Below are 16,231 nucleotides of genomic sequence, written 5' to 3'. Positions count from 1 at the left end.
TTTCCTAATTTAAGAAAAGGTAATTACAATGCTCAATTATTAATAAATAATTTTAAACAAAATTATTAAATTAATAGTGCTTAATATTGAATCTAGAGATTTATAAGTCTTTATTTTCTATTCTTCTGTTCGCTGTTATGTTTTGGTATGCTGAGCCGTAAATCTCACATCTGAAAAGCAGAACTAGTTCAAAAAGTAGAGTTCATTTCTGTTCCTTTTCGGTTACAGTTATTGCAGAGGTTAGCTACATTTATTCCTGGAATTTTGTTACCACCTACAAATACTTGGTTGTGTTATTCATACAGAGCAGTTAAAAAAAGATAGGTTTTAAAAATGAAAGTGAAAATGTCACCATGGTTAATATTTCAAATTAAAACCAAAAAAACAAAAAATGTCTTTATTCTCCAAAAAGAATCCATTAACATCCACTTAGGGTTGCCACCTGTCTGGGATTCACCCGGACAGTCTGGGTTTTGAGTCATGTGTTCAGGTTTGAGATGGACTAAAACCCGGACACATTATTCAGACTGGGCTGTGGCTACCCAAGTAACCAAGATAGGCACACATAAAAATGTGGCCATCGGGTAGCTGCGGGCAGCTGTCTGGGGGCATGGCAATGATGTCAGCAAGAGCAATTTGACCAAACCCACTGTTCACTGCAGCATGCTATGCGAACCGCATTACTACTCTCCTTTGGGCACCCAATGGTGTCCCAGATTGCTAAAGTGCTTGGGTTTGGCTTGAAGAAAAAGTGGTAACCCTACATCCACTTCTTAATGGCCCTGTTTCTTACATCGTTTTTCTGCCTCCTTGTTGTGTCCTCCATGGGCTCTCAAACTCCTTCTCTTCCTCACTTCAGTTTGTTTGAAACAAGGAGGGCACTTTACAGAGGGCAGTGCATATGACCACAACTATGAACAACGTACAATGATGTCTATCTCAGGAGTGAGCAAGAGAAGGTAGACTATGTTCCTACATACAGTGGGACCATGAAGGACAAACGTAGCCACCCTTTCATAGAAAACTGGATCACAGCAGCAAAAAAAAATTAAAAAAGTGTCGATTTAGAGAAGGCTGAGTTGAAAAGAAGGGACTTTTCTGAGTTAAAGCCGATGTAACCATATAAAAAAAAATCCTGTTCCTTTAACCCTTTTGCTGCCAGGCTCTGTGCTCTACTTTGTACACTCAGCTGACCAGACCATTTTTGCAATTTTTCCTTTGCTTTTTTATTTTTCACTCATAGCTTTCAGAATTTGTTAAAGACCCCTACCGAAACCATATATTTTCTAAAGGTACATGAGTAGTAGAAGAAAAAGTTGCTACTGATCATTTTAGACCCCGTGGTATTTGCGCTAATGTTTATCGAACCAATATATTGGCAAAAAATACACTAAAACCATTATTAGCAGATAAAAACACAGCACATTTTACAAAATTCCTACAAAATGTAAAAGTTTAACCTGTACGGAGTTAATAAATAACAAACATTTGTAACTTTTAAATTGCACCTTTTTGCGAAATGGTGAGAATTGAACAGACGCAAAAGTGTAAACATCCAAATTTCTCAAACAAATTTTACAAAAATCCCTACTAAATATAAAAGCTTAATCTGTATGGAGTTAATAACAAATATTTGTCAATTTTAACCACTTAAAGACCGCCTCACGCCGATATACGTCGCCAGAATGGCACGGCTGGGCACAATCACGTACCGTTACGTGATTCTTTAAGTGCCCAGCCGTGGCTGCGGGACTAGCGGACCCGATCACCGCTGGTGTCCCGCGATTGGGTCACAGAGCTGAAGAATGAGGAGAGGTCTGTGTAAACAAACCTCTCCCTGTGCTTCCCTGTGTGGCTGTCACCTATTGTCTCTTCCCTTTTATAGGGAAGGACGATCAGTGACGTCACATGTCAGGCCACACCCCCCTACAATAAAAAAAAAACACATAACATCATACATAACCCCTACACTGCCCCCTAGTGGTTAACTCCTTCACTGCCAGTGTCATTTACACAGGAATCAATGCATTTAAATAGCACTGATTGCTAGAAATGGTCCCAAATATGTCCGATGTGTCCCCCATAATGTCGCAGTCGCAATAAAAATCACTGATCACCACCATTACTAGTAAAAAAATATTAATAAAAATGCTATAAAAATATCCCCTATTTTGTAAACGCTATAACTTTTGCGCAAACCAATCAATAATTGCTAATTGCGATTTTTTTTTTACAAAAAATATGTAGAAAAATATGTATCAGCCTAAACTGAGGGAAAAAAATGTTTATATATTTTTTGGGGATATTTATTATAGCAAAAAGTAAAATATATTTAATTTTTTTCAAAATTGTCGCTCTATTTTTGTTTATAGCGCAGAAAAATAAATACCACAGAGGTGATCAAATACCACCAAAAGAAAGCTCTATTTGTGGGAAAGAAAGAACGCCAATTTTGTTTGGGAGCCATGTCGCACGACTGCGCAATTGTCAGTTAAAGCAATGCAGTGCCGAATCACAAAAAGGGGCCTGGTCCTTTGGCTGCAAATTGGTCCGGGGCTTAAGTGGTTAAATTGCACCTTTTTGCAAAATGTTGAAAATCGAACGTACCCAAAAATTTCTCTAAAATCTGTGAGGGTTTCATTTTTCACTTACAGCTTTCAGAATTAGGAAAGACCCCTCAAACTAGACATTTTCTAAAAGCACATGGCCAGTAGAATAAAAAAAATGTGCTACTGATTTCTTGGGCCCCACAGTAATTGCACATAAACGTAACTTACAAAATTCCTGCTAAATTGGTACTAAAGCATCGTTCACATGTGGCATACTAAAGTGTACGCCCATGTTTACCCGTAAAGGTGTTCCATGCATCCCCGTACAGGCAGTCCCATTTATGTCAATTGGGATGAAACAGCTGCATAGGCAAAGCTGCTATTCCCAATCCGACATCCGTGTGGGTACATGACTCCGAACGCAGACAGTTTGAGCTCAGGGACATGCATGCGGACCTACATGGATGTAAAATCGAGAGCAACGGCTCTGTTGGTGAAGGTGCTACATTCCAAATGACATCAATGGGAATACCTGCACAGAGATGCACTAAACACCCATGTGTCCCCGTAAAGGTACGCTGTGCATGCCCTCTGTGAACAAGGCCTAAGGCCCCTTCAGGTGGGCTCAATCGGACCACCCATTGTCCATTTACATCAGTATCTCCATAGAGAACATGTGTCCGTTTACACCCACCTACATCCAATCCAGTCCGCTAAAAACAGACGGATGGGGATTCCATTCCCCATCCAACTAGCAGGTCGGTATCCGATGGAACTGGACAGGGCAGTCCTGTTTCTATCTGACCGTCCTATAGAAAATAGCAAGCTGAGTCAGTGTCCGCTCTGCATTAGCAGTGCGGACACGGACCTGTGATCTGCCTGCTCAGTGGGGATCAGCAGTAAGATCTCCCTGTGAGCAGGCGGGTCTGCTTGACATAGTCCGCTCCAAGTGAAAGGGGTCTTACCAGGAGCGGCTGGTCCATTAGGGGGTCTGGGGCGCCACCCTCATATGTTTATGAGGTTTTTTTTTTCCAAGCCACATGATTAGAGCCTGTGGCTGTAATTGGCTTCAAAAAGGTTGTGCTTGGGGCACAGAGCATTGCACTCCGAACCCACCCACTTGTGACAATAGTAAATTAATATTCACTATCGTCTTTCGGCTTCTCCTCCTGGTCAATCAGGATTGATTGGGCTGGTCGGGAGGAGAAGCTCAAGTATTTGTGAAGTGGTGAATGCGCGGGGGGGGGGGGGGTTGGTGCACCATAGAGGGGTGAGTGTGGGTAGACCTGGGGGGGTCTTACTATGTTTGTGTTTTTTTGTTTTTTTTTACTTTTTTTTAAGCTTTTATTGGGGGGGGGGGGGGGGGCTATGGTTAGATATCAGAGGTTTAAACAGACCCCCCATATCTATTTTTTTGAGACAGAGAGAGGGACTGAACATAGTCCCTTTTCTCTGTATCAGAGATCCCTAGCCTGACAGATCATAGGAGATCTGTGCAGGGAGAAGCTGCACAGATGGAGGGAGGGGAAGGAGAGATGCCGCTCAGAGCAGTCAAGGTTCGGGGGGGCGGAGGCATTTGGGGGGTGATCTGATTGGAGGGGGGGACACATCTGCACCCTCCCCCAAGCCCCATGCAGCACCTGAAGCCAGCAGGAGTGGAAGAGGAAGGATGCCGGCTAATGATGGTGGCTGCAGGGAGCGGGTTTGCAGGGGGGGGTCAGATAGGGCAGAGGGGGGTAATCACTGCTAAGGAGGGGATAGAAGAGGAAAGTGGGGGGGGGGGCAGTTTTAGATGGAAGGGTGCAGCGGGGGTGGAGAGGCAGGGGGCAGGAAAATCAGCGGCACGGGTGGGCGGTCATCTTAGGGGTCAATAACTCTGCTGAACAATTCTATAACTCTTATCAGCGGATTACAACCCGCTGATCAGAGTCTGCTGAACAATTCCAATATAAGCTTATGGTCATTGAATTGACCATAAACTTATAGGAGAGGGAGAAAGGAGTTCCATACGCCATACTCACCTGGCCACCTGCGGGCACTTCTGTAGGTCCGTACGGCATATGGACTTGGTAGTGAAAGAATTAAAGAATGGTAAACAGCATAGTGCTTCTGTAGTATCATTGTCCCATTCTATGCTGTAAAATACCTGGTTGATCCTGCCTGTTCCTGTGTCCTTCTATGAGTACTGACCATGGTTATCATGGCTGCTGATCCATGATATCCATGGTCAGTTTACATGCCTCCGTCATCCCACTGTGTTCAGAGTCTCTCCCTCTCCCCCTCCTTTCCTGCCTGTTAGTCCCTAGTGTGTGAGCCGATCTCCTCCCCTCTCCTCCTGCCACTAATTTGTGTGGCTGTAAAGTTTGTGAGGACAATTACTGGCATCTCCTGTGGTATAACAATCTATACATTGTTTGTGTTTTTTATTTTATTCATGAAGCTAAATAACTTTGGGACGTACTAAACTGCAAGATGGGATGATTGGATTATTGGCTGCAATACTCAGAACTCTCACTAGATGTCAGTGTACTTTATAAACATATATATATATATATATATATATATATATGGAAATGACAGTTGCTAATGTTTAACCGTTCACTTGCTGATGTATATACAGCTGTACAACATGATCACAGCAAATTATACAGAAGTAATGGAACAACTACATTTGACTTGTTTTTCATGGGGATTATGGGAGGAATATCATGTTAACACCTAACAATGAACATATTTAACCCATTTCTGATAAGAATATGCATATAATTATTTTTATACAGGTGATTATGGACAGGATATTGTAGTTAAACATACCTAGGAACATATTTAACCTATTTCTGATGTGTAGATATGATATTCTGCCCATAATCCCCATGTAGAACAATATTTATACCCATATTCCTATGTAATACATTTGACCTGTTTCTCATAGGAATATGGGTATAGTTATTGTTTTTTAGGGGGCTTATGGGTGAAATATTATGTTTACACCTAACAATGAACATATTTAACCTATTTCTGATAAGAATACGCACATCTTTTTTTTTTCTTCTTTTCTTATGTCATGGTTAAATATACAGTATTTAGGAAAATAGTTATACCCATATTCTTATCAGAAATTGGTTGTTTTTCTACAAGGAGATTATGGGGAGAATATTATGATTACACAATTTTTAATTTGTCCCTCATTACAATTGAATGAATTTTTTTTACCAGGATGGAAAATATGAAGGGTTGATGTTTATTAGGTAGAGGTGCTTTTAGAAATGTCTGGGTCTTTTGAAAACAAAAGGAGTTTTATGGGAACCTATACAAAAAAAAATGTTAATTTATTTTTTTTGCTAGAAAGTTTCTTAGAAGAACCCTCCGGTTGGGTTCACATTGTTGTGAATTGGATGTGGAATTCCCCATCTAATTCACATAGCAGAAGACTGTGACTGACTCACTATGGGGCCAGTTCACATATCTCCGGAGCGGCTCCGGTGCGAATTGCACTGAGGTCCTGTGCGTCCTCTGGTCCATTTCAGGTCTGAATTCAGCCAAAAACTTGAGCTGAAATTGGACCTGAAGCGGTGAATAGGGGACGCACCGGACCCCTGCTGTGAGCCGCTATGGTGTGCAGTGTGAACCCAGCCTCAAACATTATATATTTTAGAAATTAAATTGTCAGGTGTTAAAATTTGTTATATCAGATGGTATTTTTGCACAGCAGTTATTCAAACACAATTTTTTGGGAACAAAAATACTTTTTTTTAATTTTAATTAAGAAAACACAATATATAACCATATTTGTGATAAAATATAAAGGATAATGTTACACAGAGTAAATAGATACCAAACATGTCATGCTTTAAAATTGCACATGCCGGTACAACGGCAACAGACAGCGTAAATGTTATTAGCCATAGGGAGTGCTTTAAAAGACTTTACAGGTTACCAGTTTAAATTTACACAAGAGGTCCAGTGCTAGAATTACTGTCCGTGATCCGACATTCGTAGTGATACCTCAGATGTGTAAGTTGATCGTTGCTTGCGTGCGAGCCCACGACTCTTGCATTTGCAATTGCGCATGAGCATGTGGGATGGGGGTGCTTCAACCACTTGACCACTGGGCACTTAAACCCCCTTAACCACTTAAGGACCGCCGCATGGCAGTGTACGTCGGCGCAATGGCACCGACAGGCACAAGCACGTACATGTACATGCTTGCCTTCCAGTGGGTGGGGGTCCGATCGGACCCCCTCCCGCTGGATGCAGTGGTCCCTTTTGCTTCAGGAGCGATCCGGGATGAGGGGATGGCCGTTGGTTTCTGGCCATCCCCCTCTCGATCGCTCCTGGCGAATGAGAAGCTTCCCCCGCTGTGTATTGTAAACACAGGCAGGGAGGAAGTGATGTCATTCTTCTCGGGGCGGTCTTTTTGACCGGACTGCGAGGAGAACACAGAAAGTAAGTGCACCAAACACTACACTGACATGTAGGTACACATAGGCACACAAATCCCCCCCCGATCACCCCCCTCCCAGTCACAGTGTCACTGATTGCAGTGATCATTTATTTACTGATCACTGCATTTAGTGTCAGCAAAAACTGTCAGGGCAGTTAGTGTTAGGTCCAGGGTAGCCCCCTACCCCCCAATAAAGGTTTAACCCCCTGATTGCCCCTAGAGTTAACCCTTTCACCCCCTTTTGCCAGTGTCACTAAGCGATCATTTTTCTGATCGCTGCATTAGTGTCACTGGTGCCGCTAAGTAGCTAGTTATTTTTTTAGGTTCACCGCCAGGTTTTTATAGCGCTAGGTACCCCGATATACTACCCAATGATGGTTTTAACCCCCTGATTGCTCCTAGTTAACCCTTTCGCCAGCGATCACCATATAAGTGCCACTGGTGACGCTGGTTAGCCAGTTAGTTATTTAGGTTCCCTGTCAGGTTTTTATATAGCGCCAGGGACACCCATATACTACCTAATAAAGATTTTAACCCCCTGATTGCCCTAGTTAACCCTTTCACCAGTGATCACCGTATAAGTGTTACGGGTGGTTCTGGTTAGTTAGTTTGCTTTTTATAGCATCAGGGCACCCACCATTTATTACCCAATAAAGGTTTAACCCCCTGATCACCCGGCGGGTGATATCAATTAGGTTTTAGGGTCAGGGTCTGCTTCGCCCCAGGGAGCACTAGGTTAGTGCCAGTACCACTAACACCCACACGCAAAGCATACACCTCCCGTAGTGGTATAGAATCTGAACAGATCGATATCTGATCTGATCAGATTTATACTAGCGTCCCCAGCAGTTTAGGGTTCCAAAAAAACGCATTGTTAGCGGGATCAGCCCAGATACCTGCTGGCACCTGCGTTTTGCCCCTCCGCCCAGCCCACCCAAGTGCAGTATCGATCGATCACTGTCACTTACAAAACACTAAACGCATAACTGCAGCATTAGCGATCGCAGGGATCAGGCCTGACTCTGCGAACAGTTTTTTTGGTAGCGTTTTATATTTAAATCCTGAAGGCAGTGATTGGTTTTCGGGGTCCCATACGTGGCTAGGCTCCCAAAAAGTCCCCCACATGTGGTATCCCTGTACTCGGGAGAAGTAGCAGAATTTATTTTGGGGTGTAATTTGACTTATGCCCATAGCATGTGTGAGCAATATATCATTTAGTGGCAACTTTGTGCAAAAAAAAAAAAAAATTGTAATACTCCTGCAACTTGTGGCAAAATATTAAATATTTCAATGGACTCAACATGCCTCTCAGTAAATAGCTTGGGGTGTCTACTTTCCAAAATGGGGTCATTTGAGGGGGTTTTGTGCTATTTTGACATTTTATGGCCTTCGAAACTGTGATAGGTAGTGAGGAGTGAAATCAAAAATTTGCACCCTTAGAAATCCTGAAGGCAGTGATTGGTTTTCGGGGTCCCGTACGCGGCTAGACTCCCAAAATGTGGTATCCCCGTACTCAGGAGAAGCAGCAGAATATATTTTGGGGTGCAATTCCACATATAACTATGGCATGTGTGAGCAATATATCATTTAGTGACAACTTTTTGTAAACTTTTTTTTTTTTTGTTTCATTATTCAATCACTTGGGGAAAAAAAATAAAAAATATTCAATGGGCTCAACATGCCCCTCAGCAATTTCCTTGGGGTGTCTACTTTCCAAAATGGGGTCATTTGGGGGGGGGGGGTTGTACTGCCCTGCCATTTTAGCACCTCAAGAAATGAGACAGGCAGTCATAAATGAAAAGATGTGTAAATTCCAGAAAATGTACTCTAGTTTGTAGATGCTATAACTTTTGCGCAAACCAATAAATATATGCTTATTGACATTTTTTTTTACTAAAGACATGTGGCTGAATAAATTTTGCCCTAAATGTATGACTAAAATTGAGTTTATTCGATTTTTCTTATAACAAAAAGTAGAAAATATCTTTTTTTCTCGAAATTTTTGGTCTTTTTCCATTTATATCGCAAAAAATAAAAATCGCAGAGGCAATCAAATACCATCAAAATAAAGCTCTATTTGTGGGAAGAAAAGGACGCAAATTTTGTTTGGGTACAACATTGCATGACCGCGCAATTACCAGTTAAATCAGTGCAGTGTGAAATTGTAAAAAGACCTCTGGTCCTTAGGCTGACAATTGGTCCGGGGCTGAAGTGGTTAATAACCAGACCAATTTTCAGCTTTCGGTGCTCTCACATTTTTAATAACAATTAGTCATGCAACACTGTACCTATATGAAATGATTGTCCTTTTTTTTAACACAAATAAAGAGCTTTCTTTTGGTGGTATTTAATCACCGCTGTGTTGTTTTTTTTGTGCTATAAAAGAAAAAAGGCTGAAAAGTCTCATTACTTGAGACCCTAGAAAAGTACAAATTCCCCCCAAATTACCCCTTTTTAGAAAGAAGACAATCCAATGCATTTAGTAAGAGGCATGATGAGTTTTTTGAAGTTGTTATTTTTTCCCCCAATTCTTTGCAAAATCAAGATTTTTTTTTCTTATTTTTTTTTATTTTTATTTTTCTTCACAAAATTGTCATATTATCAGGTTATTTCTCACACACTGCATATGCATACCACACATTACACCCCAAAACACATTCTGCTATTACTCCTGAGTACGGCGATACCACATGTGTGAGACTTTTACACAGCGTGGCCACATTCAGAGCACCAACACGCAGGGAGCACCATCAGGCGTTCTGGAGCACCCAGGACAATTCTGACAATTCTATTATTTGCTAGAAAATTAGATAGAACCCCAAACATTATATATGTTTTTTTTTTTTAGCAAAGACCCTAGAGAATACAATGGTGGTCATTGCAACTTTTTATCTCGCACGGTATTTGCACATTTAAAAAAAACCCACTAATGTTTTTGCATAATGTGAAAGTTGAAGTTACGCTGAGTAAATAGATACCTAACATGTCACCCTTCAAAATTGCACACACTTGTGGAATGGAGCCAAACGTCGCTACTTAAAAATCCCCATAGGTGACGCTTAATTTTTTTTTTTGCGTTACAGAGGAGGTCTAGAGCCAAAATTATTGCTCTCACTCTAACGTTCGCAGCGATACCTCACGTGTGGTTTGAACACCTTTTTCATATGTGGGCGGGACTTACGTATGCTTTTGCTTCTGCATGCGAGCACATTGGGACAGGGGCACCTTAAAATTATTATTTTTATTTTTTTATTGTTCATTTTACTTTATTTTAGTTTGACCCTTTTTTCCCAGAAAATATTTTTTTTAATCACGTTTATTCCTATTACAAGGAATGTAAACATCCCTTGTAATAGGAATATGGCATGACAGGTCCTTTTTACAGTGAGATATGGGGTCAATAAGACCCCATTAAAGTCTATGGGACTCGAACCTTCAAAATCAAAAGTACTAATTTTAAAGGCTAATATGCAAAATATGCAACAGACAACACCAGCAATAAAGTGGGTGTTGTGTGCCTCCAGCACAGTATACACCTGAAGATACCCCTTAACTCCTACAGATGCCTGAGAAAAGAACACACTGTCCCTGCCTATCTTGCTCTTTCCCTGCACGCCGGAACACACTACACAAGGCCGCCACGCTGGCAGCCTTATATAGTGTGTAGGGTGTATTAAACCCCCTGAGCTATAATTGGTCACAGGCATCCTGCCTGTGGCCAATTATGGCTCTCCTTGCTGCCAGCGCGGTGATTGGCCAAGCATGCGGGGTCACAGTGCATGCTTGGCAAATCATGAGCCAGCAATGTACTGCGATGGCGTAGTGCATTGTGGGCCGTTCGTGCCACACGAATTTGGTGTGAACGGTCCACAAGGTTCTGAATTGGCCGACCAGACAAATGTCTGATGTTTAGGGATGAGCTTCGTGTTTGAGTCGAACATACGTTCGACTCGAACATCGGCTGTTCGCCCGTTCAGCGAATTCTGAACGTTATGGGCCGTTCGCGCCAAATTCGTGTGGCGCTCACGGCCCACAATGCACTGCATTATAATAGAGCTTGCAGTCAGTAGTGTTAGGAGCTTGTGCGTGCTGTCTGCGTGCTCTGTACCCAGTACACACCGCTATATCCACCTACATAGCTCTTCTCTATTTGAGCCCACTTGCCATCTGCAGGAGTTATTGGAAGTTGTGTGTGCCTCCAGCACAGCACAGTATACATCTGTATATACCCCTTTATCTCTGGTGTTCTATAATAAAGGCATCTGCAGGAGTTAGTGGGTGTTTTGTGCCTCCAGCACAATATACACCTGTATCTACCCTTCATTGCTGTTCTCTAATAGAGCCATCTGCAGGGCTTAGTGGGTGTTGTGTGACTCCATTACAGTATACCCCTTTATCTCTGGTGTTCTATAATAAAGACATCTGCAGGAGTTAGTGGGTGTTGTGTGCCTCCAGCACAATATACACTACCCAACTGCTGTTTTACCCAACTACCTTCAGGCCATTACCATGTCTGGAAGGCCAGCAAGGAGAGGCAGACAGGCGCGAGCCGATAAAAGAGGGCAAGCAGGCTCTGTGTCTAGAGACAACAGTGCTGGTCGTGGACGCAGTGCATTGTCATCAGCACGTGGCCATGGGACACGCTTGTCCTTCTTTTTGGCAGCTGGACATGTGGAACCTGGGAACGGTCTGGGCACTCTGGAACAGGTGGAACCGCAACATGCCAATGACTTGGTAGCGTGGATGACCAAGCCCTCTTCATCCTCCTCATCCTCTCTCACCCAGTCTCAGGGTACTAGCAAAGCAGCTGCCAACGCATCGTCTTCCCTCGTCTCAATGTCATCATCAGTGACTCCTTCCCTAGACCCACCACGTCCTCCTGAGGAGTCTCCTGAACTCTTTGAGCTCAGTGTTGGGTACATGCTCCAGGAGGATGCCCAGTGTTTTGTAGGCTCTGATGATGACACTCAGCTAGAGGAAGGCAGTAGCGTGAATGCAGAGAGAGGGGATGCTCCAGAAGGACAGCAATCTGGCAGTCATGTTCCACAAGCTGCAGCATATTGCCAGGTTTGCTACAGCGATGAAGAGGGAGGGGATGATGAGGGCACTGACTCCACGTGGGTGCCTGGTAGGAGAGAGGAGGAGGAGGCACATGTCCAACGAGGCAGGATGCCCTCTGGGGGCCAGCTTAGGGGCAGCACACCGACTGAATCACACCGCAGAGCTCCGCCTGTGCAGGGCGCTGCCTCTGCGCGTTATTCTAAAAGTTCTTTGGTGTGGGCCTTTTTTGAGACGAGTGCATCAGATCGCACCGCTGCTATTTGCAACATATGTCTCAAGCGTATCTCGCGTGGCCAATACATCAGCCGCTTGGGCACCACATGCTTGACCAGACATATGTTGACCTGCCATGCAGCTCGTTGGCAAGCGTACCTCAAAGACCCACACCAAAGAACAAAGCGGACCTCTCCTTGCTCCTCATCAGCTGGCATCTCCAACCCCACTAGACCTTCAGTCCTCTCTGAAACCTGCTCCGAGAGGAATGAAGGTGTAGAATTAGGTGTGTCACAGCCAAGTGCTTCCGGGCACTCTGCTAGCAGTACACCCACGTCCGATTATAGCAGGCAAATGTCCCTGCCCCAGCTGCTGGACCGGCGAAAGAAGTTCACTCCCAGCCATCCACATGCCCAGCGGTTGAATGCTAGCTTGGCTAAATTGCTAGCACTTCAACTGCTGCCTTTTCAGTTGGTAGACTCGGCCCCCTTCCATGAGTTTGTACAATGTGCGGTTCCTCAGTGGCAGGTCCCCAAACGCCACTTTTTCTCACGGAAGGCGATTCCGGCTCTCTACCGGCATGTGGAAGGCAATGTCCTTGCCTCGCTGGACAGGGCGGTCAGCGGTAAGGTGCATATTACCGCTGACTCATGGTCCAGCAGGCATGGACAGGGACGTTACCTGTCTTTCACGGCCCATTGGGTCACTCTTCTGGCAGCTGGGAAGGATGCAGGACAAGGTGCAGTAGTGTTGGAGGTTGTTCCGCCACCACGCCTCCAAAATGCTACTATTGGTTGTGACACACCTCTCTCCTCCACCCCCTCCTCTTCTTCTTCCTCCATGGCCTCTTCCAGTGCTCTGTCCTCAGAACCAGCGGTGCTCTGTAGGCGTTCCAGGGGCAAGTACGCAGGCAAAACGATGCCATGCCGTGCTTGCACTGGTTTGTTTGGGGGACAGGAGCCACACTGGGGCGGATGTTTTGTCAGCTCTGCAGGGGCAGGCCGAGAGGTGGTTGACGCCACGCCAGCTTAAGCCAGGAATGGTGGTTTGCGACAATGGCACCAACCTCCTCTCCGCCCTCCGACAGGGACAACTGACCCATGTGCCCTGTGTAGCTCACGTCCTTAACCTGGTGGTGCAGCGGTTCTTGGGCAGGTACCCCAGCTTACAGGATGTCCTGAAGCAGGCCAGGAAAGTCTGTGTGCATTTCCGCCGATCATTTAATGCCTGTGCTCGGCTGGCTGAGCTCCAAAAGGAGTTGAACCTGCCCAAGAACCGCCTTATATGTGACATGCCCACCAGGTGGAACTCAACGTTGGCCATGCTGCAGCGGCTGCACACGCAGCAGAGGGCCATCAATGAGTACCTGTGTGACTACGGCACCAGGACAGGGTCAGGGGAGCTCGGTTTTTTCTCACCACGCCAGTGGGGCATGATCAGGGATGCATGCACTGTCCTGTCACCGTTTGAGGAGGCCACAAGGATGGTGAGCAGTGACAGTGCATGCATCAGTGACACTGTACCTCTTGTCCACCTCTTGGAGCATACGCTGCGTGGAATAATGGACAGGGCACTTGAGGCAGAACAGAGGCAGGAAGAGCTCTCAAGGCCCCCTTTATCCAGACAGTGTTCCTGCTGTGCCACCCATCACACAGGAAGAGAATGAGGAGGAGGGAGAGGAGGAGGAGGATGATTGTGTCAGCATGGAGGTGGAGGCTGGCACTCAGCATCAGCAGCAGCAGTCTTATAGGGATGATTTACAGTCCCAAGAAACACATGGACTTGTACGTGGCTGGGAGGAGGTAGCTGCGGACCCAGAGGTCTCCGGACCGAATGCCTCAGCTAACCTACGCTGCATGGCCTCCCTGATCCTGCAAAGCCTGAGGAAGGATCCTCGTATTCTTCGGATCAAGAAGAGGGACCATTACTGGCTGGCCACTCTCCTTGATCCACGGTACAAGGGTAAGGTTGCCGACCTTATCTTGCCATCGAAGAGGGAGCAGAGGATGAGACATCTCCGGGAGGCCTTGCAGAAAGGTCTGTGCAACGCGTTCCCAGAGACTGGGAGGTTACAAACTCCTGGTCCTGGACAACGTGTTGCTGAGGCATCGGTCAGAAGGAGCGGTGGAGAAGGTGGCCGTCTGACTGATGCTTTCAGACAATTTTTTAGTCCGCAGCCCCAAGGTATGATCGGTTCCAGCAACCATCGCCAGCGTCTGATTTACATGGTGCAGGAATACCTAGGGGCAAGGTCAGACTTGGACACCTTTCCCACCGAAAATCCTCTGGCTTACTGGGTCTTGAGGATGGATCACTGGCCAGAGCTTGCACAGTATGCAATTGAGCTACTGGCCTGTCCTGCATCCAGCGTTCTTTCGGAACGCACCTTCAGTGCTGCTGGTGGCTTTGTTACCGAACACAGGGTGCGCCTGTCCACCGAATCAGTTGATCGACTGACCTTCATCAAGATGAATCAGTCTTGGATCACCCACAACTACCAAGCACCTAAAGCTGATGTAACCGAATTATTTTTTTTTAAATATCACATCCCTTCAAGACTGCCTATGCTGATGCTGAGTGACTGTCCTGTTATGTTGATTGTCTATCCTCTTCCTCCTCCGCTGATATGTTGGAAGAACATTTCTGGTTCTGGGTGATGCCATCAGCCCAATTTTTCTGCCCCTGTTTAACAGGGGCGTTTAATTACAATTTTTGATGCAATGCTTTGCAGCAGGGCTAATTCCTGCAATAAAACTAGAGTATATGGGAGAGGTTGCACCAGCACCAGTGCCTAAGGCCCAATTTTTCTGCCCCTGTTTAAATGGGACATGTAATTACAATTCTTGATATAATATTTCACAGGAGGGCCCGTTCCTGTGCCCACCCAGAGTAACTGTGAGGACTTATAGTGTTGTGGCACCAGCACCACAACCACCAAAGGTCAATTTTTCTACCACTGTTCAACAATGGCATGCAATTACAATTCTTGATAAAATCGTTCATAGCAGGGCGCTCCAGCGCCCACCAAGAGTCACTTTGAGGGCTTACAATGTTGTGGCAAAACCAACACCTTGTTCTGCCATTTCTGCAGAGCATATAGGGCAGGCCCCTACTTTCAAACATCCAACTTACAAACATCTCCTCCTTGCAAACGGAAGGAGACAACAGCAAGTGAGATGAAAAAAGATGGACGACAAAACAAATTATACAGGGGTGATAACCCTTCCCTATGTTTTCCAAAAAGCTTAAAAATATTTTTTTTGACTAGAGCTACACTTTAAAAATGTACCGGTTGAAAATTACAAACAGGTTGGAATTGCTAATGGGTGCACTGCGGTCAGGGGTTGTCTCTGAGCCAGCCTGTCGGCTTGAGGCCTATTTACACATTTTGGGAGGTACCGCAGTGCAGTATTGTTTCCGCAGATGGTGATGAAAGTTCCTGCAAAGACCAACGCTAAGTAGATTATTAACAGATATTTTGATGTTGATATTAATTTGAATATACAATTGTTTCAATAAATGAGGCTGCTACGGCATGTTTTACTCCAATCTTGGTGTGGTCTCAATTAATATAGTTAAGATTAAGAGGTTGGGGTAAGCAAGTGGTTTAGTAGAGGTACATCTGTTATACAATAGTCATGTATTGGATGGAAGTGGTGATTTAGTTATTACAACACAACTACATCTCTGGTTTAAAGGCTACACCCACCCGAAACAGATTGGTAAATGCTGAACCACCCACATACATTTTATCTCATGAAGATAAAGCCATGACATCACCCCTCCTGATGCTTTATGCCCCAATCTCAAATATCCAGCATGAGCTCCTTGAGATAGTCATGAGCGGATGAGCCTGGAAACTCTCATATAGAAGTTTTTGCCCTGAGATTCTCCTGCAGAAGCAGATAATTTTCAGAAATGTGTTCACAAATATATATATATATATATATATATACACACTAAA

Source organism: Lithobates pipiens, unplaced genomic scaffold (assembly GCF_037356315.1).
Source record: "Lithobates pipiens isolate NorthernLeopardFrog02 unplaced genomic scaffold, aLitPip1_a1.2 Scaffold_27, whole genome shotgun sequence".
NCBI lineage: Eukaryota > Metazoa > Chordata > Amphibia > Anura > Ranidae > Lithobates > Lithobates pipiens.
This window is presented reverse-complemented; position numbering follows the sequence as displayed.